The 24,471-nt window shown below is 59.5% G+C and overlaps 1 protein-coding gene across 26 annotated transcripts in view; it reads left to right on the top strand.

The window, feature by feature from the left end:
- Positions 1-24,471, top strand: part of NCOR2 (nuclear receptor corepressor 2) — a 143,977-nt gene that overhangs the window by 5,796 nt on the left and 113,710 nt on the right. For 25 of the 26 annotated variants that reach the window (XM_081122406.1, XM_081122411.1, XM_081122405.1 and 22 more), the window contains exon 2: positions 11,605-11,651. The gene's annotated coding sequence lies outside the window, so the exon portion shown is untranslated. Of the gene's footprint in view, positions 1-11,604; positions 11,652-23,266; positions 23,499-24,471 lie in introns of those variants that run through there. The other variant, XM_081122401.1, reaches the window with a different exon arrangement.

Raw genomic sequence — 24,471 nt, 5'->3', positions numbered from 1 at the left:
CCGGGAGGGACCCTTGGGCCTGTTAAAAAATCCACCCAGCGCACAGAGGTGTCGAGGGCCGTCTGGTGCCCGTCCTGCCCTCCCGTCCCGTCCCCGGGGCAGACGGCACCGGCTCAGTCCCCCTCCGGCGCCCGCCCCGTCGCACTGCGGCCCCGGCCCGGGGGCTGCCCGGTCAGGTCGGCGAGCCCGGCGCGGGTCAGCCCAGCGCCTTCCTGTTTTCAAAGGGTGTGCAGGCCAAGAATGGTGTTTACGGCGTCTCATGGTTGAAAAAATAAAAAAGACGGCGGCTGTTTTGTGACGTGTGAAGCTACGTGAAATTCAGATGTCACTGTCGGCAGATGAAGCTCCGCTGGGACGCAGCCCCGCCCGTTGGTTCCCGGCTGTGTGCGGCCGGGAGTGTGACAGAGGTCGCAAGGCGCGCGCCTCCGTCGTCGGTCTGTGGCCCTTTAGGGAAAGCGCTCGCCCAGCCCTGGCAGGGAGCGGCCTCACGCTTTCTTTTATTTTTAACTTTTGCCTTTTTTTAAAAAAAATTTCACTTTGCAATGACAGTTGACATTCAGTATTATTTTATATTAGTGTCAGGTGTTCAGCATAGTTGTTAGATATTTATGCCACTTACGAAGCGATCCCCTCAGTAAGTCCAGTGCCCACCCGGCACCATGCACAGTTATTACATTATTGACGGTGTCCCCTGTGCTGTACCTTACCGCCCCGTGACTGTTTTGTAACTTCTCAGTCCCTTCACCTTTTCACTCAGCTGCCCAACCCCCTCCCGTATGTCAGCCGCCAGTCTGCTCTCTGCACCTGTGAATCTGTTTCTGTTTTATTAGCTCATTTATTTTGTTCTTTGAATTCCACACATAAATGAAATCACATGGTTATTTGCCTTTCTCTGCCTGACTTATTTTACTCAGCACAATACCCTCTAGGTCCATCCAGGCTGGTAAGATTTCATTCTTTTTTATGGCCGAGTAATATTCCGTAGCTCAGCCTAACCTTCCAGGGTTTTCACTGTGGAAGAAACGGGGGCCCAGAGAGGATTGTGGGTTTGAGGGTCACACTGAGGGCCCTGAGCCCCTCCTCCTGGCTGGCTCGCTGTTCTTGCTGAGTTGTGCTTGTGCTCATGGTTATAATTTGCTGCTGTGGAATTCAGCTGGGAGAGGGGAGCAGTAGGCAGTAGGGCTGACTTTTGCCATGATTTTGGCCTCATATGATGCCTGAGGCCAGAATCCTTTCTGTACCGGGACACATGCACCTTCTGTACCGTGCTCCACAGTTTCTGTAAATTTTGCAAAGTTACTTATAACCCATCTTGTTTCCCTCTTTGCTTTGGCTGGTAGGAAACTCAGAGTCAAATATGCAGCCTGCCTTCAGCAGTGTGGTCTGGTCTGTGCCTTGGTTTTATGTAGTTGGTCCTGACTCCAGATGACTTTGTCCCCGATTTTCCCCTTTGTTCTCTGATTTTATCTTATCACTTGCATTCCTGACAGTCTCTTAGCTCCCGAGGAGCGGACTGGAGTGGGGCAGACTGGAGCGGGCAGGAGTCAAGAAAACACTTTGCAAAGTGTTTCCATGCTTGTTCCCCCACTGAGTGTCTGTGGAGTGGTGGGTGGGTGACTCCTGACAGAAGATTCCAGGAGGAAACCTCTTTACCAAGGTCAGAGTCTGGGCAAGAACTGGGATCTGTGGACGTCCATCAGACTCGGGATGTGTCGTGGACGGTGAAAGGTGTCCCTGTTGGAGACCTGTGTCCCTTGAGAACCACTGGGCCCCAGGGAGGGCCCTGGTGTGGGGCAGGTGGTGAGCTCACCGGGGATGGAGTGTCACATATCTGGGGCCTGGGGTTCAGGGATCTTGGCTTGTTGCCTTGTCGGTCTTGCAGGTGTGTCCACACTGAGCAACAACCTCGATGCTGTGCTGATGCTTTCCGGGATGTTGAGCCAGGAAGGAAGTGGGGGAGAAAGCAAGCGGACGGGAAGGGGGGGGTGTCTGTGAGCCCCCCTGGGGTTCTGTCATCCCTGGGCCCTGCCTCCTGCCTCTGGGGGTCGGCTTGGTTTCTGGTGACCCATGTATGTGTTTCAGGGCTTGTGAACGAGCCTGAGGTCCCGTGTCTGTATCTTGCAGGCTGTGTAGTGCAACCCAGGACAAGTCCTGGAGCTTCTGCAGGGCTCCTCAGTTTACCCAGCAGTGAAATGGGAGGAAGAATGACACGACCTCATAGCTCAGGGGACTGAGGGGCCGCTTGAGGTGGGAGACGGCTGTGTCCTGACCCCTGTCCACAGCTCACAAATCTACAGGGCCAGGTAGGCAGATCTGGCGGGCCTGTCCCAAGTGGGACCCACAGTCCCCCCTCACCCCAGACCCTCCTCCTGGAGTGTGTGGCACAGGCCACAGATGTGGGGGTCGCTCTCGCCCGCCCTCCTGCCCGCAGCCTACATAGCCTCCTCCCTGGTGTCCCAGAGTCTGTCCTGCCCCTGTGGCCATTCTCCGCATGCAGCTGCCAGGTGAGGCCACAGCCCGCAAGTGACCTGACCTTACTCAAGGCCCCACAGGGCGTCTCCCCACTTCTTGCACAAAATACAGACCCTTTTCACCACCTTGGGGGTGTCTGCCAGGTCCCAGCCCACCTCCCACCTCCCGTCTCCCCCTGGCCAAGCTGCCCCGCGGTCACTGTGTGCAGGCAGGTCTGGGGGTTGGGGAGGGGATTTTTCTTTGTGGCCCAGGGGGACCTCTCTGAGAGATGTTGTTAGTTGGAAGTCCTGGAGGCCAGGCCCCAAGGTGCCCATGGAGAAGGGTGCCCTGGAGGCCCCTGCTTGTCCCCATGTGTCCTCATTCTGAACTCTGGGCCGCTGCAGACCCTCTGGGAGCATTGCCTGGTGCCAGAGTGGTGTCTCTGTGGCCATGGCAACCGCCTGGCACCGAGGCCTGCTTGTTAGCCTAACGAGGCCAGCCTGCTGGGCTGAGGGGGAGCCAGGGACACACTGCCCCCCACCCCAGGTCTCTGCTGGGCGTCTCCATCAGGCCCTGGGGCCAGAAGTGGAGCTTGGGGAGCAGGAGCGGGTGTGGGGGAGCCCATAGCAGCAGGGGACACATGGAGTGTTCCATGACCTTGGCTTTGACCTGGGGCTCTGGGTGAGGGGCACGGAGTGAAGACAGGGACTGCAAACTGTGAAGGGCGGTGCCGGAGGAGAAACACGCAAAAGGAACACCTGGAGCAGAGAGAGGCCGCCGGGAGGCTTCGAGCGGGGAGAGGGTGTGTGGGGTAGGGGTGTTTGTGTTCATTTTCCCTGACCTCTTAGTTCCTGCAAATCCAGTGTGGGCGCCTGGCCCCAAGGAAAAAATGTCCCCAGCCTGTCCCCCACCCGTGACCAGCCAGTGATGATTCTCTAGGACCAGGTGTCTCTTGCCACGGCCCTGTCCCCAGGGGACCCGTGTTCCAGATTCTCGGAGCTGCTTCCTTCCCGGCTTCGCCCAAAATGGTCCTGGCCTCGCCCGAAGGCCCTGGGCTCCCGTCCAGAAACCTGAAGCTTGCAATTAAAAGAAACTCGATCCTCAGGTGAGGAGAGCTGCTGCCCGAGGGAGGAGTGGACGCCAGGCCCCAGGGACCGCGGCTCCCGCAGGGCTCGGTCCCGGAGCCAGCGGGGCCGCTGCGGGTGAGGGAGAGGGTGGCACGCACCTCCCAGCCTCGGTCCAGGGCCAGGTGGGTGACTTTTACTTAAAAAAGCCCTGCAGGTGACCTTTGGGTCACCCAGGCCCCCTCCCCAGAGGCAGCCACTTCTCAGCTGGACGTGTGGCCTTCTCAACCACGTTTCCGGGCTCCCACGTGCGTGGCCTGGGGCCCTGTCTCGCCTCCAGGCTGGAAAACCGCAGGTGGCCATGGGTTCCCGCTGACATTTGGGTCAGATGATTCTGTTTGGGGGTCTGTTCTGTCATCGTAGGACGTTTATTTAGCAGCATCCCTGGTCTTTACGCCAGTGGTTTCCCCTTCCTGCATTGTGACAACCAGAAATGGCTCCAGATGTTGTCCTCTGAGGGGGACAGTCACTGCCCCATCCAGGCCCCTTGTGATATGTGAAGGGACCTCAGAGCCTACGGTCTGGAGGGCAGAGAGGCCCCCAAAAGCCTTTTCTTCAGAGTCCATGCCCAGCATATAGACTCCATTCTTTCGGATGCTTTTGTTAAGTACCTACTCTGTGCCCGGAGCTGTCCCTGGTGCTGCGACAGGGCTGGGAACAAGGCAGGCACCTGGCCCCACCTTCCCAGCCACATTGGGTCACCGTGGTGACTTAAGGCCCGTTCCTGCCTCTGTCTTCCCTTCTGTGAAATGGAACCAGGGTTGCAGGTGATCCGTGAGGAGCTCAGTCACCTGGACTGGCTGTTTCCTGGCCTCAGTTTCCCCATGTGGTAGCACTTGCCTCCTGGGTGGCTGTGGGGATTCAGGGAGTCACTTTGCCCCGGGCATGTGGCTCGCAGTAGGTGCTTTGTGACTGCAAGCAGACTGCAGGAATCTGCCGTTGGGGCCACCAAAGTGGGTGGCGCCCGGGGTGTGTGTGTGGGTGGGACGCCGGTGGGCATCCTCTCTACATCTGTCCGGACGGAGCTCAGCTGCCCTCCTCCCGAGGCCCCAGAGGAGCCAGCTCAGTGGAGATCCCTAAGGCGATTAAGTGGGTTCATTTGATCCTGAACGTGAACTTGAGCAGGCGGCTTATCTCCTGGAGATGGAAGCCGGGCGGGCAGCGAGCCACCTGCCCCGGCGGGGAGTGCGGGGTTTTAGCCTCACCCCCCGCCCACCTGGGGCCTGCGCTGGGGGCTTCGGTCCACTCTCCTCCCGCCCCCCCGGCTGCTGGGGCTGCCTGGGGGCTGCGTGCTTTCTGCTCGCATCTAACAGTGGCCGGCACCGGGCCCGTTGATTCATTTGATCTTCTCAATCTCGGGAGCTAGCAACCGTCATCACTTTCCTCGGGTCCCGGGCGAGCAGCTGAGGCTCAGAGAGGTCAGCCAGCTTGCCCGGTGCCACACAGCGTCCCGACAATATTTACATACTCACCCTTGAAAAATCCCCTTTACTTTTTGCCGCTGAAATTCCTCCTTAATGCCGTTTTGACTGTGCACGGAAATAACAACACAAACCAGTGTGATGCCCCTACGTGCGGTGCAGAGGGAAGTGAGAGGAAGGCGGGGCTGCCTGGCTCCCACGCAGGATGAGTAAGTGTAGCCTCGAGAGAAGTGAGAGCAGGATCCTCTCGGTACTGAAAATACGTGAAAGTGACGCTAAAAAAAAAGGTAGTGTTTTGGATTGGTGCTGGCAGGTTTCTTTTTAAAGGGCCAGGTCATTTGAAAGTTGTGTGGGGAGGGTGACTTCGGTGGCGTGAGCCTGTCTCATGGGACAACCCCAAAACATTCCTGCATGTTCTGGGGTGGGGACGCGGCTGTGGAGACCCCTTCTGCCCCGACAACACAAACAGTAACTAACTATGTTGCTCTGTGGAACGGGACCAGGAAGGCCGGACCCTCTCTGTTTTCATATCAATTATAAGACGAAGACGGTAACGGCACCAGGCACTGTGATGAACCCCCCAGCCCCCCACTGTCTGGTGAGGACATCTGCCTGCAGCAGCTTCGCCCTGGCCCCTGAATCCACTCTTGGGCAGGGTTCCTAGGCATCCCCGAGTTGCTTGTCCTTGCTGTCACCAGCATGGGGTGACCTGTCATCCTTCCTGGCTGTCACAGCCTCTCATTTCCCCAGGGTCGAGGGTCACTTGGAGAGTCTGAGAGTCGCAGGTGTCCAGGTGGGACCTCCCTGCTGAGAGTATCCCCTTCAGTGCCCTTGTTTACAGACGGGGAGGCCGCGGCCCAGAGAGGGCGAGGGGTTGGCCTGGGGTCACACAGCACAGCAGGGCCTGGACTCGGGAGGCCTGATGTTTGAGCCCGATAGCTGGCTCTTCCCACCAGCCAGATTCCACGCCATCAGTTATTGAGGTCATCTGTTGTATAACTTAACCATTTTTGACTCTTTGAAGTCTCGGTGTATTCATATATTTTGCTGTGTTGCATTTCTGTATTGTCTGTCCGTGCAGCAGAATCCTATCCAGCCATGAAAAGGAAACCGAGTGTTGATACCTGTTCTGTGCGGCTGAACCTCGAAAACATGACGCTGAGTGAGAGGAGCCAGGCACGCAAGGCCACACACTGTGATTCTGTTTGAATGAGATCTTCAGAACAGGCATAGCCGCAGGCAGAAAGTGATTGGTGGTGGCCAGGGGCTGGGGGGGGCTGCAGAGACCGCTCAGTGGGGAAGGGGTTCCCTTTTCTTGGGGGAGCTGGAAATGCTTTGGAACTAGACAGAGGGAGTGGCTGCACAAGCCTTGTAAATGTGCTAAATGCCCCTGACCTGTTCACTTTTTAACGGTTAATTTTATGTGAATTTCACCGCAATAAAAAAACAGTTTGGGAACTGGAAAAGATGTGCATTTATTGAGCTCTCGCTGCATGCTCGGCACTCCGTGTGGATCTCCTTGCTGAGTTTCTAAGTCACCCTAGGAGATGAGAGGCCCCATGTCACAGGTGAGGAACCGGCTCAGAGATTCCGGGGTCAGACAGCCAGAAAGCTGTGGACCGTCCCGGGTCTCAGGCCACACCCTGAGCTCACCACGCTGTGCTTGGTGGCCTCCCCGGTTGCTGGTGGGGAGTCAGCTGTCACTCCGAGGCCAGGAGAAGGACAGTGCTGGCGGTCACCTTTCGCAACAGGCCTGGTGGCTGGTGGTCATGAAGAGCAGTGCCCAGACACACACAGCCCTCCACTCGGATCCTCCAAGGACAGGGCACTGATTCCCCCCACACAGCCCTCCACCCAGACCCTTCAAGAACAAGGCACGGGACTCCCCGTGAGGCTCACTTGGCTCTCAGCCCCTCGTGTCTGCACCAAATCCCTCCACACGCCCCGGGCACCTGCAGCCCCTCGCATCCCCTGTGTGAAGTGAGAGACGCCAGTGGGCCCCTCCCTCGCTGTCCCCACTACACAGGTGGGAAAACCAAGGCCCGAGGCAGCTAGTGGTGGGCAGCCTCCAGCAGGCTCCCTGAGGCTCCACAGGAACACGGGCTCGGCTCAGCAGGTGCTCAGAGGCCCGGGGCTGGGGGGGTGGGGGTGGTGCTCTTCTGCTGTCTGCCTGGCAGCCACAAACACCGCCGAGGGCCCCTGCTCGCGAGGGCCCCGCGCAGCTGGAGCTGACAGCCCCGAGGGGCACTGGGCTGTGAGTCTGGATATGATCCATGACTTAGGCTGGTTCCTGGGCCCCAGGCCTAGTGGGGGTTCTGTGCCCCTCGCCCCCCACCCCCACCCTGGCCACAGAAGCAGGAACTTTCCAACACAGAGCTGGGCGGGCTGCTGACTGTGAATCAGCGAGGTTCACTCTGGGGAGCTCGCGGGGCCCCGGCGCTGTTTTCGGTTTCCGAGGACTTTCTCGCTCTGACTCAGCGCCGTCCCTGGCCTCCTGGCCTCAGTGACCCCGCTTCTGAGCACCTGCTGAGCCGAGCCCGTGTTCCTGTGGAGCCTCAGGGAGCCTGCTGGAGGCTGCCCACCACTAGCTGCCTCGGGCCTTGGTTTTCCCACCTGTGTAGTGGGGACAGCGAGGGAGGGGCCCACTGGCGTCTCTCACTTCACACAGGGGATGCGAGGGGCTGCAGGTGCCCGGGGCGTGTGGAGGGATTTGGTGCAGACACGAGGGGCTGAGAGCCAAGTGAGCCTCACGGGGACTCCGTGCCCTGTCCTTGGAGGATCCGAGTGGAGGACTGTATGTGACTGGGCACTTCTCTTCATGACAACCAGCCACCAGGCCTGGGTGCGAAAGGTGACCACCAGCACTGTCTTTCTCCTGGCCTCGGAGTGACAGCTGACTCCCCACCAGCACCTGAGTCTCCCATCAAGTCCTGCTGCAGAGGTCGGGTGGGGGCCTGTGCTCAGTGCAGTCTCATCCTGGCCTGGCTCGGGGCCTGGAGTCCCAGATGAGTGGGGAGCACTATAGGGGCCTATAGGCCTACAAGGAGGCCTATAGGGGCCCATAGAAAGGGAAAGGGGGTGCTAGAGGCTGCATGGAGGGCCCTGCTCTCTGTCAGGGCCAGGTCAGCAGGAACCGTCCTCCCGCCTGGGTTGCCAGACTAGCTGGACTGTCCCCTGGGCCCGGGTGACAAATCTCCTTCACTATCTCTTGACCCAGACAATTAATTGCTTCTGGCGATCGATGGCACCTTTGCTCTCCCAGGCAGCGCTCAGCCTGCCCTGCGGCCACTAATGGCCAGACCCCACTCCCGGGCAGGGACGGATCTGTGACCAGCAGCACCCAGAGCCAGGACCCCCCCCCCCCCCAGGGAACCTAGCAGCTAACACTTTGGGGCGCTTGCCTTGGACTCCTACATGCAGAACTCGAGTTATCTTTACAAGGAGCCTGTGATGGGGCTGCTGAGGGGCATCCAGAGGCTTCTGGAAGCTTCCACCCCACCAGTCTGTGCACCATTCCCAGGGAGCCTGCCCTCTGGTCTCCCTCCCGCCCGGGGCTCGGGGCAGGGTGTCTGGTTACAGGCATCCACCTGGGAACCCCAGGGTGAGCTTTCTTGTCTCTGCCTCGCTGCCCCCATCTGCACAAAGGGGCGCGGGGGTCAGGGCAACTTGTGCGGAGGGCGGGTGTAAGAATTAAATCAGTTAATAAGCGTGAAGGGCTTAGCATTGTGTCTGGCGCAGTGAAGCCCCTGGGAGGGCAGCTCCAGGTCCCTGTGGGCTCTGAGTGCTGGTGGCGGACAGACAGGTGGACAGACAGATGGTTTCTCGGTGCTGCTGCCTGCAGGGGCCTGGGAGCGAAGCCCCCGGCCTTGGCCCGAGCTTGGCCCGGAGCCCAGACGCCGCCCCCTCCCTCCAGAAGCGGTCGATATCCCAGCTCCTTCCTGGCGTCTGATTGCTCCCGTCGGCTCTGTCCCTGCAAAGGAGGCCCCGCACCCTGCACCCCGCGGCGAGGGGATGGGTGTGGGGGGGTTCTGAGAAGCATGTTCTCAGGGCTACACTGTGGGTGTAAGAGGCAGAGGATGGGCAGCTGAGGGCAGACGCCTGGCGTCCCCTGTCCCCGCCCCAGCCCAGCCGGCTTTGTGACTGGGGGAGGGTTCCATTTCCCGGTCGGTGAGACGGTCGGGACGGTGCCCGCTGGCCGGGCCGTGAGGTGCCCCAGGGCCTGGCAGTGCGTGTGTGTGACCAGGGAGCTGTTGCTGTTGTGATGAGCGTCGTGCTTGTGCCTGGTATGGGGACAGATCTCCCCGGGAGCCTGGGCGGACGGACTTGGGGCTGGGGTGCCCGTGGGCAGGCTCAGGGGTGCTGACTCCGGGCCCCAGCGTTGGAAGGCTGCCCTCTGCGTGGGGCCACAGCCTCCTGCCCCTTCCCTCCCGCTCCAGGCCTGTCGCTCCCTCCCGTCCACGCCGCCCGCCGCCCGCCTGCTGGCGGGGAGTCAGACCTTGGTGAACTTGGTGATTGCCTCTCTGGCAGCTTCAAGTCGAGCCTGCGTGGGGCTGGGCACGCCTCTGCTGTCACTTGAGAAGGAAAATAAAATATCCTAGTGGCTTCTAAATGGAAGCCTGCCTCCCGCCCACTCCGGCTGCCCGGGCTGCTCTCTGCCACCGTGACAGTGACAACGGGTGACACCTGGCCTCGGGGACCAGGGAGGGTCCCCGTTCACCTAGCGTGAAAGGATGTGCCAGGTGGGCCCAGGTGGCTAAAAGAGTGGCGTTAGGTCCTCCCCTACCCTCTGACCCCCCCAGTGCCCGAGGTCCCCAAATGCAGCCTGTTGTCGCTTTTGGAAGGTGCGACTTCCCTCCGAGGCCTGTGCCCAGGTCTGCCGGGTCCTGGGGTCCAGTTTAGGCTTCTGCAGAGCAAGGCCTGTGGTTTTCTCATCTTGGCCTGGTGTGGTTCACCCTGCCGGCTGTGGCAGCCACGTGGAGGCTCACGTGGGTGTCACTTCCCTTTCTTCAAAGCGGCAGGCGCTGCCTCAGGCCCCTGGGCCCCCCTGGTAATTTTGTAGATCTTGACCTGACTTGACCCCACTGAGGGTGTGCGATGGGGCGGTGGGGGCTGCGGGAAGTACCCTCGAGACTGAGAGGTGTTGGAACTACAGGCCTTGGAGACAGCTGAAGGGAGCGGGCCCATTTTCTGGAGGAGACGGCAGAGCTCAGAGAGAACTGGGGGCTTGCCCAAGGTCACGGCCGTCTGTGGAAGAGCCGGGACCACAGCCAAGTGTTCAGACTCTGTCCGGTGCCCTGCCTACCGCACTGTTTTTTAATTTTCTTCATTTTTTTCTGCAATTGCTAACTCCATAAAGACCATAAACGTACAGGTGCAGATTAATGAAAAATGATAAAGGAGACACAGAGTAGCCAGGCTCCTCCCCAGAGGTGATCAGCGCCCTAACTTTCCCGCGAATCGCCTGCTTGCTCGACCTCTGTGCCCCCCCGTACACGGGAAGGTGAGCAGCGCCTTTCCCAGAGCCCCGTGTGTGTAGGGTGGAGTCGGGCTTCGGTGCTCAGCCCGAGTCTGACCTTCCTCCCTGTGTTCACGGGCCTCTGCAGTTAGTTCCACGTCACCGTGGAGTGCTCCTCGCTCGGTGTGGCTGTGCCACCTTTTCTGTTGGTTCGTCCCTCACTAGCTGATGTAGGTTTGGATCATTCCCAGTTTGATCTGATCGTGAGCAAAGCTGTGATGTCACGTGCGAACGTTTGTGTGGACACAGGTTTTCATTTTCCCTGGGTAAATACCCGGGAGCAGAATTGCTGGGTCCCGTGATCGCCCAGCTGGGTGCTTGGCCCGCGGGGACTGCCAGACTGTTTCCCGAAGCAGCCTCGCGGCTTTGTATCCAACTCGCGCCGCCTGAGGCTCTCCGCTGGTCTGTGTTCTCTGCGGCACTTGCTATTGTCTGTTTTTATTTTAGCACCACATCCACACGGTGGGCAGGGGTCTCTCGGGGTTTTGATTTGCACTTTCCTGATGATTAATGGTACTGAGCGTCTTTTCCTGCGCTTATTGGCCGTCGTGAACTGTCAGCGAGCCTTTCCCCCGTTTTCCTATTGGTTCGACGGGCTCCTGTTTACCCGCGGGTGTCCGTTCTATGTTCTGGACGCTGGCTTTCACTGCACTGGTTCTGGCTTTGAATGGAGACTCAGAAATGCTCAGATGAGGATAGCAGGCCCACCCGCTCTCAGGTGTCACTCACTCGTTTGTTTATAGCGTCCCCTGGGAAGCTCCCCGGGGAGATTCACGGTGACACTGGGCTATGGGCCTGAGTCCCCTGGTAGCCTTGCCCGTATGAGGGCTGCCTTGATGGCCCCGGGGTCCGACTGGACTCCCAGCTCTGTGACTGCCTAGCTCTGGGACTGGGGGTGTGAGACTGACTCTCTGAGCTCAGGGGTGTGCGGAGCCTGTGTCTTGAGGCGTCGTGGAGAAGTGCTTGGCCTGGTGTGCACAGGGTGCCCGGCCTGTGGGCCTCGCCCTCTCTCCCCACACGGGGGTGCGTCCTGTCGGAGCCCCTGTGTGGAGGACGAGATCTTTACTTACGAAACCCCTGTTTTTCCCTGCAGGTTCCCTGGAGCCTCTGAGGACACTGTGTTGCTGGCAGCCGTTTCGGGTAAGTTCCCGTCTGTCCCCCGACTCCTCGCTGCCTCTCGCAGGTTCTTACAGCCGGGCCGTCTTGCGGGCAAGGGGTGAAGAGTCATTGGGGAGCCAGATTCCACCTGGCAGATGTGGCGGGGGGCTCATTGTGACCTTGTGGGGCTGGGGCTGGGACCCAGAGTTGCCCAGGGTGGGGAACGGCAGGAGGGTGTTGGGGGGGTCCCCTGAGGAGGGGATATTTCCTGGCCGAATGCAGTGATTTGAGGGCCCTGCGGGGCACCCAGCGGACATGCATCGTGACCTGGTTCAGGCTGGGCTGCTCCCAGGAGATTTTGGTCCTCGTGCAAAACATCCATTCATTGCACGATTACTTCTTTTTTTAAATATATCTTTTATTGATTTCAGAGAGAGGAAGGGAGAGGGAGAGAGAAACATCAATGATGAGAGAGTCATTGATCGGCTGCCTCCTGCATGCTCGCTGCTGGGGATCGAGCCTGCAACCTGGGCATGTGCCCTGACCGGGATTCGAACCCCGATCGCCTGGATCCCAGGTCGATGCTCAGCTGCTGAGCCGCACCCGGCCAGGCTGCACGATTGTTTCTAAAGCACCTCCTGTGTGCCAGGCCCGGTTCTGGGTGCTGTAAGATGGGCAGGCACCCATCCTCCCTGGCCAGACAGACAGTAAACAAGGCAGACACACAGTGTGTCCTTCGGTGGGAGGTGCTGGGGTGAGGAACCAGCAGAGGGGCTTGGGGAGCGTGGGTGGGCTGGGGTTGCCGTTTCACATGGGGGTGCTCAGGGTGGGCTTCCCTGGGAAGGTGGCGTTTGGGCAGAGATCTGCAGGCGGGGGGAAGGGAGTGTGCAGGTCTCTGCAGGGTGTTTGGGAGGGGGGACAGCCCTTGCGAAGGCCTTGAGGCTGTGTGGAGGGGCCTGCTGGTTTGTAGGAGTTGGCAGGGGTCCTGCGGGTGGGGTTTCTTGGGGCGGGCCTGTCTCCTTTGTTCCTGAGCCGCGCCCCGGGCCCCACAGTGGTGGGTTTCATCTTGCAGGTGGGGATCCCGGGCGACACCGGGGTGGGAGTCCCTCCAGGTGATCAGCCCAGGGGCCTTTGAAGTTGGAAGGCAGGTGGCCTGGCTGGGTGTTTTCCTGCCCTCCCGCCTCTGGTCCTCCATCAATCCCCGAGCCTAATGGGGAGCCCTCCCTCCGAGGCTGAGTTATCTGCTTGTCAGGCCAGAGGCCCACCGAGGACCTGACGATAAAAGGGCTTTTTGTCCGTGAGCTTCCTCCTCTGGGGCGATCCATCACCTCCCAGGGAGGCGGGGGGGGGGGGGGGGGGGCAGACAGATGGGGAGGGGGAGGGGTTCTCTCCAGTGCTCCCAGGAGCCCCCTGGGCCCAGAGACGGGCTTGTCTGGTTGTCTGGGGAGGGCTGTGGGGGGGATGCTGACCCTCCGCCGCAGCGGCAGCCCTGGGCCTTGCTGAGCCCCTTGTCCTCTGGGGAGACCTGGAGGCCGGGCAGGGGGGAGGTACAGGGGTCAAGGGCACCGTGTCTGGAACAATAGCCGACCCGCAGCGGCCGCCAAGGGCGTCCATACTCGCGGCGCCGGAGCCCTTCTCGGCACTTTGTGGGATCGTGTCCTTTAATCCTCAGAGCGACCCGGCGAGGGGGGCCCTGTCGCCGTCCCCATTGTATAGCTGAAGCCCAGGGGAGGCGACAGGATGTCCCCAAGCGTGCGGGCGGCCGAGGGAGGATTCCGGGACCCAGGCGGCCGCCGGAGGCCCTCGGAGGAGGTGGTGTTTGGTGGGGTTCTGATCCCCGGAGGGGAGCTGCGCGAGCCCGGGGGGCAAACCGTGGTGCCCACGGGTGAGGGGTCCGATGTGGGTGGAGGCTGACAGGGAAGGGGGGACCGGGGCGGCCAGGCTTTCTGGGTACCCTGAGGGGGAAGATTTAGGAACCAGACAGACAAGCAACCAGGTGTGTGTGTCATCACACCGCCTGGACTCTGCCGCTCCTGGGCGACGGGGCCCTTGGAGGGGTCCCTAGTTGGAGGGGGCCCTAGTTGGAGGGGGCCCTAGTTGGATGGGGCCATAGTTGGACGGGGCCCTAGTTGGAGGGGTCCCTAGTTGGACGGGTCCCTAGTTGGACGGGTCCCTAGTTGGAGGGGTCCCTAGTTGGACGGGGCCGTAGTTGGAGGGGGCCCTAGTTGGACGGGGCCGTAGTTGGACGGGGCCCTAGTTGGAGGGGTCCCTAGTCGGACGGGCCCTAGTCCCTCCACTGGGCGGAGGAGGGAAGAGGGGAGCCCAGGGCGGCCTCTTTCCTCCCAGCTCAGCCCCGGGCAAGCTGTTCTCCCTTCCCCCAGGGCTCCCTCTTTCCTTCCCCTCCCTCCGCCCACTCCTCCCTAACCCCCCTCTTCCCTTCCCCTCCCCTCCCCTCTCCTTCCCACAACCCCCCTCCCGCTCCCCACAGGCCACCCTCAAATGACAGCAATTAATGGAGCCTCTGATGGCGGGCTGGGAGGAAGGCTGACAGTTGAGCGTGTCTGCCGGCGGCTGGCCCTCTAATCGGGCCCGGGGGACGCCCCTCCCGCCATGGCTCCCAGGTGCCGCCTGCCCCCCTGTCACTCAGGGGGAGCAGGAGCTGGCCCCCGATCTCCCCGTCCCTGCAGCCCACGCCCGGCCATCCTTTTATTATATTTCTTTTATAAGTGGGTGGGCTCTGGGGTGACCCTTGTCCTGCCCCAGTTACCAGAATGTCTTCTCCTGGGGCAGACGGTGCTGCCCTCGGGGCCAACCTCTCCCCACGGGGCACCCACCTTTTTGCCCTTGGCTACCTGGAGCCTTCGGTGGCCGGGGCGGCCACCCGGACCTGGAATTTTGTCTGGTGGGGCCTTGTGCACGTCAGGGGGACAATTCCGGCCAGTCCCGTTCACCGAGGCCTGGTTCTGCAGCAGCATTAATGAGGCCCCTGCTGTATGCCAGGGACTGCAGCTGGTACTTGCCCCCTGGTTCATTTTTCTCCACAATGGCTCTCGGAGGAGCACTATTTATAACCCTGCCTTTGTAGACGGGATCTTGACGGGCAGGGAGGCTAACCCCCGCCCTTCCTGGCCCTGCGCTCATAAATCAGGGGCTTGGGGACCTTGAGGGCCGGTGACAGAACCAGCAGATCTGAACTGGAAGTGGGGAACAGTCCCTGGGCACTGGGTCGGGGTTAGTGGTGCTAATATAATACGTCTATATTTTCCTGTTATGGCCAAAAAAACCCCAGCCTTATGGAGATGTAATTAACCTGTAATGAGAGTCACCCATGAGTTTTGACAAACGTAAACGTTAGTTTAACAACTAACGCAATCAAGATACAGTGTTTCCATCACCCCCAAAAGAATCCTCATCCCTCACCCCACCAGAAGCACCCACCGATCTGTCATAGGACTGTGTAGATTTTCGTAATAAAATGATAAAGTATGTAGTTTTTTGTATTTGGCTTTTTTCTGCATGTTTTTTTTTTAATTGATTTTTTTTAAGAGTGAGAGGAAGAAAGTAGAATGTGAGAGTGAAACATCAATCGGCTGCCTCCTGCATACCCCCTCCTGGGGATCGAGCCCACAACTCGGGCATGTGCCCTGACCGGGAATTGAACCAGCGACCTTTCAGTGTGCAGTACGACCCCCAGCCAACTGAGCCACCCAGCCAGGGCTCTCTGCATGTTTTTGAGATTCATGTGTGTCGTTGCACACATCCGGAGTTTCTTATTTTTTATTACCGAGTAATATTCCATTGTATGAATGTATCACAGTTGGGTCTATCCATTCACGACCAGGTGGGCATTTAGTTTGTTTCCAGTTTGGGGCTATTACAAATAAAGCTAGAAAGTCTTAGTGCCTCTCATTGCTTTTTCTTGCCCTATTGCATTGGCTGAGGCATTGGGTGGCGCCAAGTACCGGCAGTTGGGTTTTTAGTGCTAGCTGGCTGTGGGTGTTTTTACACTCCCATTTTACAGATGAGGTAACTGAGGCTCTGGGAGCTCACGTGACATATCTAAGGTCATTGGGTAAGAGTTGAGTGCTCCTTGCCCTCCCCCAAGCTGGGAAATATCAGCCCTTTTGCTGCTCCGATGTGTTTGCTGGTCCCGAGGGTCACGCCGGAGCCAGAACGACTGGTCTCCCACTAGGGCCTCCTCTGTGGGAGACCTGAGAGTTCGAAGGAGGGTCCACTTCTGGGTCAAACGCTACCCACTGGCGCCAAGACTGGAGTGCATGCCAGGCCTTGCGTGAGCCTGTTGTCTTGGGCAGTGTCACCTAGGCCTTCCTGGGAGCTGTTCTGGAGCAAGGCAGGAGCGTGACATGCAAAAGCCTAGGGACAGAAGTGGGGACAGACCCGGCCTCCTTTCCCCTCCTCCCTCGCCTGAGGAGTGTTCGCTGAGATGGCTTTTCGGGAAGGAGGCCCGCAAATTAAATAAGCAATCCTGTAAATAAATAAGTAATGAAGTTAGCGGGGTGCCTAATTACATCAGATTCATAATTATGGATGGATGCCTGCCCGAGAATGGTACTTATTTCTAATCTCCGGCTCTGACATGTGTCTCTTTCCATCTGATAGTAATCCCTGCCCCCAGCCGCAGGGAGGAGGGGGGCACCGCCTTCCAAGGGTCCCCGTGAGCCCCAGGAACCCAGGTGGATTTGTGTGCATCCTGCAGTCGGGGTTATACACCCACGTAAGGTTTGAAATGGTCGCAAATGACAGCAGTAATGATAACAGTTTATAATAGTAACTGTGTTGCAGTTTGCATGTTATGATTTACTTAATTTCCTGGAACCCCACCCCCCCCCATGAAGTAGAGATTATGATTATCTCCACTTTATAGGTGAGGAAACGGTGAGCTAGGTGCTGTTATTATCAGCCCCGTTTTATAGGTGGGGAGGCTGGAGGCACAGAGAGGTTAAGTGACTTGCCCGAGGTCACACAGCTGTCAGAGCTGGGATTTGAACCGGGGCAGCTTGACTCCACAACACCTGTTGTTCATTGTGGAGATTGCGCAGGCGCCACCTGCAGCCCTTTCTCAGCCCGGAGCTACACTGGATCTCTTGGCAGGGCTGCACTGGTCTCGGGCCAGGCTCCATGTGCCACGTAGGGCCCCCTGGGCATGCAGCAGCTGCTCCGCTCTGGGCAGGTCTGGTCAGGACACGAGGGGTCTGTTCCTGCCTCCCTGCAGCCAGCCTGGTGTCCCTGTGGCCTCCTGGGGGAGGAGGGTACTTAGCAAACAAGATGAAAGGCCTTGTGAATCCCTCCGCCTGGTGGGAGATGGGCAGTGCAGAAATCAAACGTGGTTCTACCGAGCCAAGAAATGAGGGCTGTGGAACAGCCCAGGGTGGGGAGGGGGGCAACTCTGGTTTTGGGGGGCATCACTTTAGGTAGAAGAATCAGGGGTGGTCTCTGAGGAGGTGGCGTTGGAACTGAGGAGGAACCAACATGAAAGGAAGAGGGATCAGCCTTCTAGCTGGGAGAACAGCATGTGCAAAGGCCCTGAGACCATCACGCGCAGGAATGCTGAGGAGCCCGCAGGCCTGGGAGCACCCGGAGTGGTTCTGGATCTGAGGCTGTTCTGTGGGCCTCAGGGGTTGGGCCCTTTTCCCCATTTAAGGCAGAAATGACACATAAAGGCTTTTGCTTCTCCTTTTTGTTCCTTTACTAGTTGATTAATTTACTTTTATTGGGCACATGGAATGTTCCAGACATTTGTAGGCCACTGGGATCATAACGCCTTTGAGGAGTTTAGTGTCCAGAGAGAGAGTGTCAGTGAAACCAGTGCCATCGAGAGTGGGAGGGTCATGGGACAGAGCTCAGGTCCCTGGAGCGCAACGAGATCTGAATTTGCGGTCAGGGCAGGCTTCCAGGACTAGTGTGGATTAAGGTGAGACCCGAGGGTGATTCATTAGGACTCCTGAGTCGTGGCGGAGTCTGGCTGGTTTACGCCGCAAGGGGGAATTGATGGGTGCTCATAACCACAAGGTCCAGCGTAGGATGTGTTCAGGCATGGCTGGATCCAGGGGCTTAAACCATGCCTTGGGGAGATGCCTGTGTGGGCTTTGTTCCCAGGCAGGTTCATGTCACCAGCACAGCCAGACAAGATGAAGCAGAATCACATGAAAGTCCTAGAGTGTCACTTCTTTCCCTTGTCCATTAAAAAAAAATAAAAAATGTTTTATTGATTTTAGGGAGAGCGGGAGAGAGAGAGAGACATATCAATGATGAGAGAGAATCATTGATCGGCTGCCTCCTGCACGCTCCCTACTGGGGATCGAGCCCTCAACCTGGGCATGTGCCCTGACTGGGAATCGAACCGTGACCTCCTGGTTCATGGGTTGACACTCAGCCGCTGAGCAACACGGGCTGGGCCTCTTGTCCATTTTCTGGCTGACTGAGGCCTTTAACACTCATTCATCCGTCTTCAACAGCAGCGGGGAGGTGGCCAAGGTGGGGGAGGAAAGGGTGTCCCAAACTCAGACACAGTCAAGGAAGGGAATGAGGCAAAAGGGAGGGCTGAGGATTGTGGCTAACACATACTGGATATTCTGATTTTCTTTCCCCCAAGAAAAGCTGAAATCTGGATTTTATAAGCAATGTCCTAATTTTCACAAAAACATCGTGTGAGCCAGAAAGAGCTTCCCTGTTGGCCACAGCTGACTGTCATCATTCTGTGGCCTCTGTTCGTAGCTGTGACTTCTATCTGAAAGTATTTTGCCCTCTGTGGTCTGGGCAGATTGTCCCTTGGAATGTACCAGAAGGTCCCAAGGCTTGGGAAGTCACGTTTAATGCCTCTGGAGATGCACTCGCTGAAAGTCGGGGTCTGGGGGCCACAGCTCTTTCTCCGAGAGCCCTCCAGGGTGGCCCGATGTATTCTGAGAGACAGTAAATTTAGACTCGGGTGCCACACTCCCTGGGTCAAACCCCACTCTGCCACCCCTACTGCATGCCCTTGGGCCAGTCACTTCACTGCTCTGTGCCTCGGTCTCCCCATCTGTAACACGGGGATGGTAAAACCCCATGCCTCGGGATTGTTGTGAGGGCTGAGGGGCATGTGGGGAGCCTGTTTCCCAGCGCAGGCTCGTTGGGAGCGTGCGTGCACCCAGCTGGTAGAACCTGCCCTTCCCGGCTTGGGTCCCATCCTGGGAGCCAGCGGGTGGTGGCCTGGAGCATTCCCGAACTCCTCCTCCGTCCTCTGCTGCCCCGGGAGTGGGCTCCCAGGGCCCCGGGCAGGCAGCCGCTGACCCAGCCCCAGCCCCAGCCCCCTGCCAGGCGCTGCTCAGTTAGCTCTGCCGGCCGCCAGCTCGCAGCTGCCTCTGGTGGGGACGGCCCCTTTAAAAAACAAAAAGAGCACACAGAAAGGAAAACAGCCCCGGGGGACAGCGTGCTGCTTGGGGTCAGCTTTGACGCTTGGGTGCCTGCGTGAAGGGACGGGGAAGGCAGGATCCCTCCTGCTCTGTGTCTGCATTCAGGGCGAAGTCGCGGCCTGGTCTGGCCTTCACGCCCCGGAGCCCTTTCCTGTAAGTGCCCGAGGGGCTCGCGGGTGCCTCTCGCAGGGAAGGGGACCTGGGTGCCTCGGGGCCTGTTTGTGGCCGGCTCGGGTGGGAGAGGGCTGGATGCGGGACTCCTCAAGGTGCTCAGGAGTCTCTCTGAAGCCCCCAGCCTGGCTGCCTGGAATCAGGCGGAGAGGAGAGGGGAGGCCGACACAGACCTGGGCGTTTTGTGGCCGAACTGCGAGTATTGACTGTGCTGGAGTGTTGAGTGGTGGCCCCCAGAGGATATGTGTCCACTCGGAACCGTGAACGTGACCTTGTTTGGACAAAGAGCCTTTGCAGACGTGATCAAGTTAAGGACGGAGGTGAGATCATTCCAGCTTACGACGGGCCCTGGATCCGATGACGAAAGTCCTTAGAGGAGAAGACACAGAGGAGAAGCCCTTGGACCCAGAGGAGCGATGGGAGTGACGGGCCACCGGACGCGGGGAGCGGCCTGGAGGGACCCTGTCCCGGCCCCTTCAGAAGGAGCTCGCACCTGCCGACACCTTGCTTCGGGGCGGCGGGCCTCCCGAAGGAGGGAATGAATCGCTGTGTTTTAAGCTGCCCAGTTTGTGGTCTTTCATTTCAGCAGCCCCAGGAAACTAGCGCAGGTGTGAATTTTATTTGAATAACATTGAGAACGTAAAGACCTGTTTGTGGCCTGTGGGAGCTGTGACAGGGCCGCCGGTCCCTGCCACACCCTGCCTTCCGAGCCATTCCAGCCGCGCGGGCCTCCCAGTGGCCCACAACTCCCCCAGGACCTTTCGTCCTGGCTGTTTCTCTGCCTGGGACGCTGTTCCCGAGAAGTGTCCCCACCCCTCTCCCTTACTTAGTCCAGACGCCGGCCTCGAAGGCCACCCGTCCACAGCCATCCGTAGCGGCCGTCGTTACTCGAATTGCATCCTGTCTTTACCTGCTGGTCAGGCCCTCACCTCTTTTTTTTTTTGGTTGCTCCCCAGCCGAGGATATTTTTTCATTGATTTTTAAAAAAAAATTTTTTAAGAGAGAGGGAGGGGGAGAGAGAGAAACGTCATTGTGAGAGAGACACGTCAATGGAGAGAGACCGCACTTGCCTAGACCGGGGCCGGGGATCACACCTGCAACCCAGGTGCGTGCCCTTGACCACAGATCAAACATGAGCCCCTTCGGTGTGAGGCCGACTCTAACCACTGAGCCGCACCAGCCGGGGCTCCTCACCTGTTTTCATTGTCAGCCCCACAAGGGCAAGGAGCTGTCCTGTTCCCTGCGGTGTCCCCAGTGCCCAGTGCATACACTCAGTGCTCAACCCATGCTGAATGTCTGATGGTTCCAGGCCTGGGGTCAGGGCCTTTTATTCAGAAAGAGAGTGAACAGCCGGAACGGTGACCGTGCAACCAAACCACCTTTTTAAAAATGTCAAATCACTTAAAATTAGCCATTTTAAAGTGAACGGTTTATTAGCGTTTAGTACATTGGTTTACAGTGTCATAGAGCCCCCCGCTCTGTCCAGTTCTAGAATATTTTCATCAGTCCTAAAGGAAACCCCATCCCCATGAGCAGTCACTCCCCATTCTCCCTTGGCCCAGCTCCTGGCTCCCCCCCCCCCTTTTCTGTTTCTGTGGATTTGCCTGTTCTGGACATTTCCTAGCAATGGAATCACACAGTATGTGGCCTTTTGTGTCTGGCTTCTCTCACTCAGCATCATGTTCTCAAGGTTCATGTTCTCAAGCTTGTAGCAGGAGTCAGTGCGCCGTTCCTGTTCACGGCTGTGTAATATTCCACCGCGAGATGTACATCAACAGAAGCATCTCCTAAGTAGCTTTTCAGATGAGGGCACTGAGGCAGCCCAGAAAGGGGGTGGTCACCATCCGGAGGATTCTTGCGCTAAGCGGACAACCGTGTGCTTTTTCTGCCGCGAGCCCAGTCTCAGCCCCTGGCTGTGTCTGGAGGGCGCAGCGTGCGGCTGTTTCAGGGTTTCGATGGTTTGCCGTCTCTGTCAAGTCACTCAGCTGCCCAGCTTTCTCCGGGGAAGACACCAGAAGTGGCCGTGGAGTGACACACAGCCCAACCTCGACCCTGCCCGCAGCACAAATAGCTCTGGGGGATTTGGGTGCATTTCTCCAGATTCCCTGCGGGCCTCTGCGAAGGCCTGGGCGCAGGTCCTAGGCCAAAGCAAACAGAGAAGAACAAAAGGAACCGGTGAGTCCTGCCCGGGCTGCCCCAGGCTCCGCTTCCTGGCGGGGCTTGGTGGGGCCGGTTTGGCTCGTTCCTGAGTGTTGTGGTCTCCTGAGGGTCACGGCCAGACCCAACAGGCGGGAAGAACGCAGCGCCTGGACCTGTGGTCTAAAAACGGGGCTTTGGGCCGCTCACTCGCTTTTCTATGTGCCTCTGTTTCCCCACCTCGAAAAGAAAGCTTTGGGGTGGAAAAATCCCTGCTGTGGCTTTCGGGGCAGGTGTTTTCTTGGGAAAATCTGGAGGGCGAGCGGGTGAAAGTTGACACATCTGTGGCCCCCACGGGGGCCTCGTCATTGGTCTCCCGCTCTCGTGTCCTGGCTAGTTCAGTGGCCACGGACCTTCGTTGCATGCCCAGCAGGTCTCCCCTAAGTCCCCTTGCTCATATACCACGTGTCATTGAGGGGGGGGAGCAAGCCAGGCTCACCCAGTTCAAACCACAGCCACTTTCCAGCTGTGTGACCCGGGGCAAGCCACTTAACCTCTCTGAGCCTGTTTCCTTCCTTGCATATGGGGGTTCAGAATTGCACCTGCCTTTCGCTGTGCTTTTGTGCGCATGGATGGGTTAACAGGCAAGTGCTCACACAGCACCGGGCACACAGTATGTTATTATTATCGTCACTTACTCTTAGGAGCGTCCCCCAGTCTATGGAGTTAAGGGACTTGCCCAGAGTCCCCATGAGTTACCCCTCCCCCCCCACTTTCTGTTATTCTCTGACCTCTTCTAACTCTACCCCCCTTGCCCACTGCACTCAGCCCCACCAGCCTCCTCTCTGCTTTTGCAACACACGCGCCTCGGTCCAGCCCCCGGGCCTTTGCACATCCAGGCCTCCCTCCCGCCTGTGGGGCCTCCCCTGCATCTGTAGGGCTAGGGATGCCGTCCTGGGCATCTGACGCCTCCGCCCTGGCCCAGCTCCTGGCTGCTGGGGGCAGGGGAGGGACTCCAGAGCCGGCTGCGGGGACGCCTTGTCGCTGCTGCCCGCCGCCCGGAGCACTGTGGGAAGCCTAGCTGGGCCTGTCAGGCCGCAGATGGGAAGTTGACACCCAGAGCAGCGCAGACTCGTCTGATTCACACAGCCGGCTGCAGCCAAGGTTCAGGCCTCTGGCTGACCACCAAACCATCCGCGCTGGCCGGCCCGCGTGCGTGCGTTCGTGTGGCCGTGTGTGTGTGTGTTTCCACCCTCCGGGCCTGCCACCGAGATGACCCGCGTTTCAGAAAACCGACTTGAGGGTCATGTTTGCTTTTCCTGAGATGACAAGGACAGAAATATGTTCGAGCAGAACTGCCCTCCGGCCGTGTCACCCTGGAGACTGGAGCACGGAAGGGACGGGGGCAGCCGCTTGGGTTTGGGTTTGGGTTTGGTGCGTGGCAGGCCCAGGCCCGCGGGGTGGGGGCGAGGTGGGGGACGCGCGCTCCAGCTGGGAGGAAACGGGTTAAAGAGGGGAATTCGGTCGGGAGCTCGCTTCCCCGCGAGCGAGCGAGGGAATAGTGAAGTGGTTTTTCTACCTTGCTATAAAAAGGCCTCCCAGTGTTTCAGCTCCCCAGTGTCGGCTGGAAGCCCGCCAGGGTTACCATGGCGATGAGGAATTATTACTTACTGCCAAGGCTGGGAGAAAAGGCTCCTACTTTTGGCTCCCCAACAAGAGGAGTGGACTTATGTAATTCCCTGTGTTTATAGCCGGAGTGGCAGGAGGCAGGGAGGACTGCGGAGGCCTGACCTCGTGGGCGGCCCTGCTGCGGGTCGGGCGCCCGCGGCGTGTCCCCGCCGGCCGGCGGGCCCGTCCTGGGGGGCATCGCGGGGGCTGGGGGGCGGCGTGGCCGCCGCCGGGCCCGCGGGGCCTCCCCATCCCGGGGAGCCCGTAGTCTCGCGGGAAGGCGGCGGCTGGAGGGGCCGCCCCCTCGGAGCGGGGCCTGCAGGAAGGATGGCTTGACATTGGACGCGGTGTGGCTGCTGGAAGCCAGCGGAACAGGCTGTGTGGACTCCGCTGACCCACGGCTGGCACGTTTTCTGGTCTTGTCTTTTTTTTTCTTCTTGTGGGAGAGTTACTTCGAGTTGTGTTTGGAGCCGACGGGAGTGGAAGCCCGGTCATGTGCTCGGTAAGAGAAGTTTCCGGCTCGGGGGTGGGCAGGCCGGGAGGCAGGGTGGGCAAGGACGAGGCCGGGGCCCGCGGGAGGGCTGGGACCCGGCCGGGGACCCCGCTGGGGCGGCCGACGGCTCCCCTGGCCGGAGCCTGGTTCCGCCCGATGCGGGGGCCCGGGACCGGGCTGCGTGGACCCTGGGCTGCCGGCGGGATCGGACAATGGGCCGGACACCTTATCGGCTGGAGTGGCTGCAGCCTGGGAAAAGGCACGGAGGGGGAGGGTGGCCTGGCGGGGCCGTGCCTCTTGGCTGCTGTCGGTGAGAAGGGAGACGTGGGGCGGGGACCTCGGGCCACAGGCAGAGCCAAGGGTCTGGGTGGTCCCCGTCTGTTCTTCGGTGTTGGCCCCAGAGGTGGTCTGGGAGGCACGGGGTTTGGGGGTGCAGCAGGGGAGGGGGCCAGGTGCAGGCAGCCCTTTGGTGTCCCAGGCGCCCGGCTCCCACCACGGTGGCGCTTGGCGGGGTGCCCGTGTCTGGTTTGAAATCAGCGCCACCGGCCCAGGCTTGCCCAGGGCCCTGGCAGCCAGGAGCCGGGATAAACACTGGAAAGTTGGAAGGGCTTCCCGAGCTCACAAGGAGCCTTTAGTTGCAGGCGGCGGGGGTGAGGGATCGACGTGTCTCGAGGTCTGGGTGCGCCTGGACTGGTGGGCGGCAGTGGCCCCGCGCGCGGGGGCTCCAGCCTGGGGCCCTGGGGCGTCCGGGTCCAGAGGGCACCTTTCGCTTGCCACGGCCCGGGTTTGAATCCTGGTTCCCTCCTTCTTTCCATCCCAGGCAGCCTCACCTCGCCTGTGTGAGCCTCAGTTTTCTCATCTGTGAGATGGGGGCCGTGAAGGGGGTCACACGGGCGTGGAGTGACGTAAGAGGAGCTGCAGCCCCCTGGTCCACTCGGGAGCCGGACTGCCAGGCTCCTATCCCAGCCAAATGCTTCCTGGC

Source organism: Miniopterus schreibersii (assembly GCF_964146895.1).
Source record: "Miniopterus schreibersii genome assembly, chromosome: 20".
NCBI lineage: Eukaryota > Metazoa > Chordata > Mammalia > Chiroptera > Miniopteridae > Miniopterus > Miniopterus schreibersii.
This window is presented reverse-complemented; position numbering and strand designations above follow the sequence as displayed.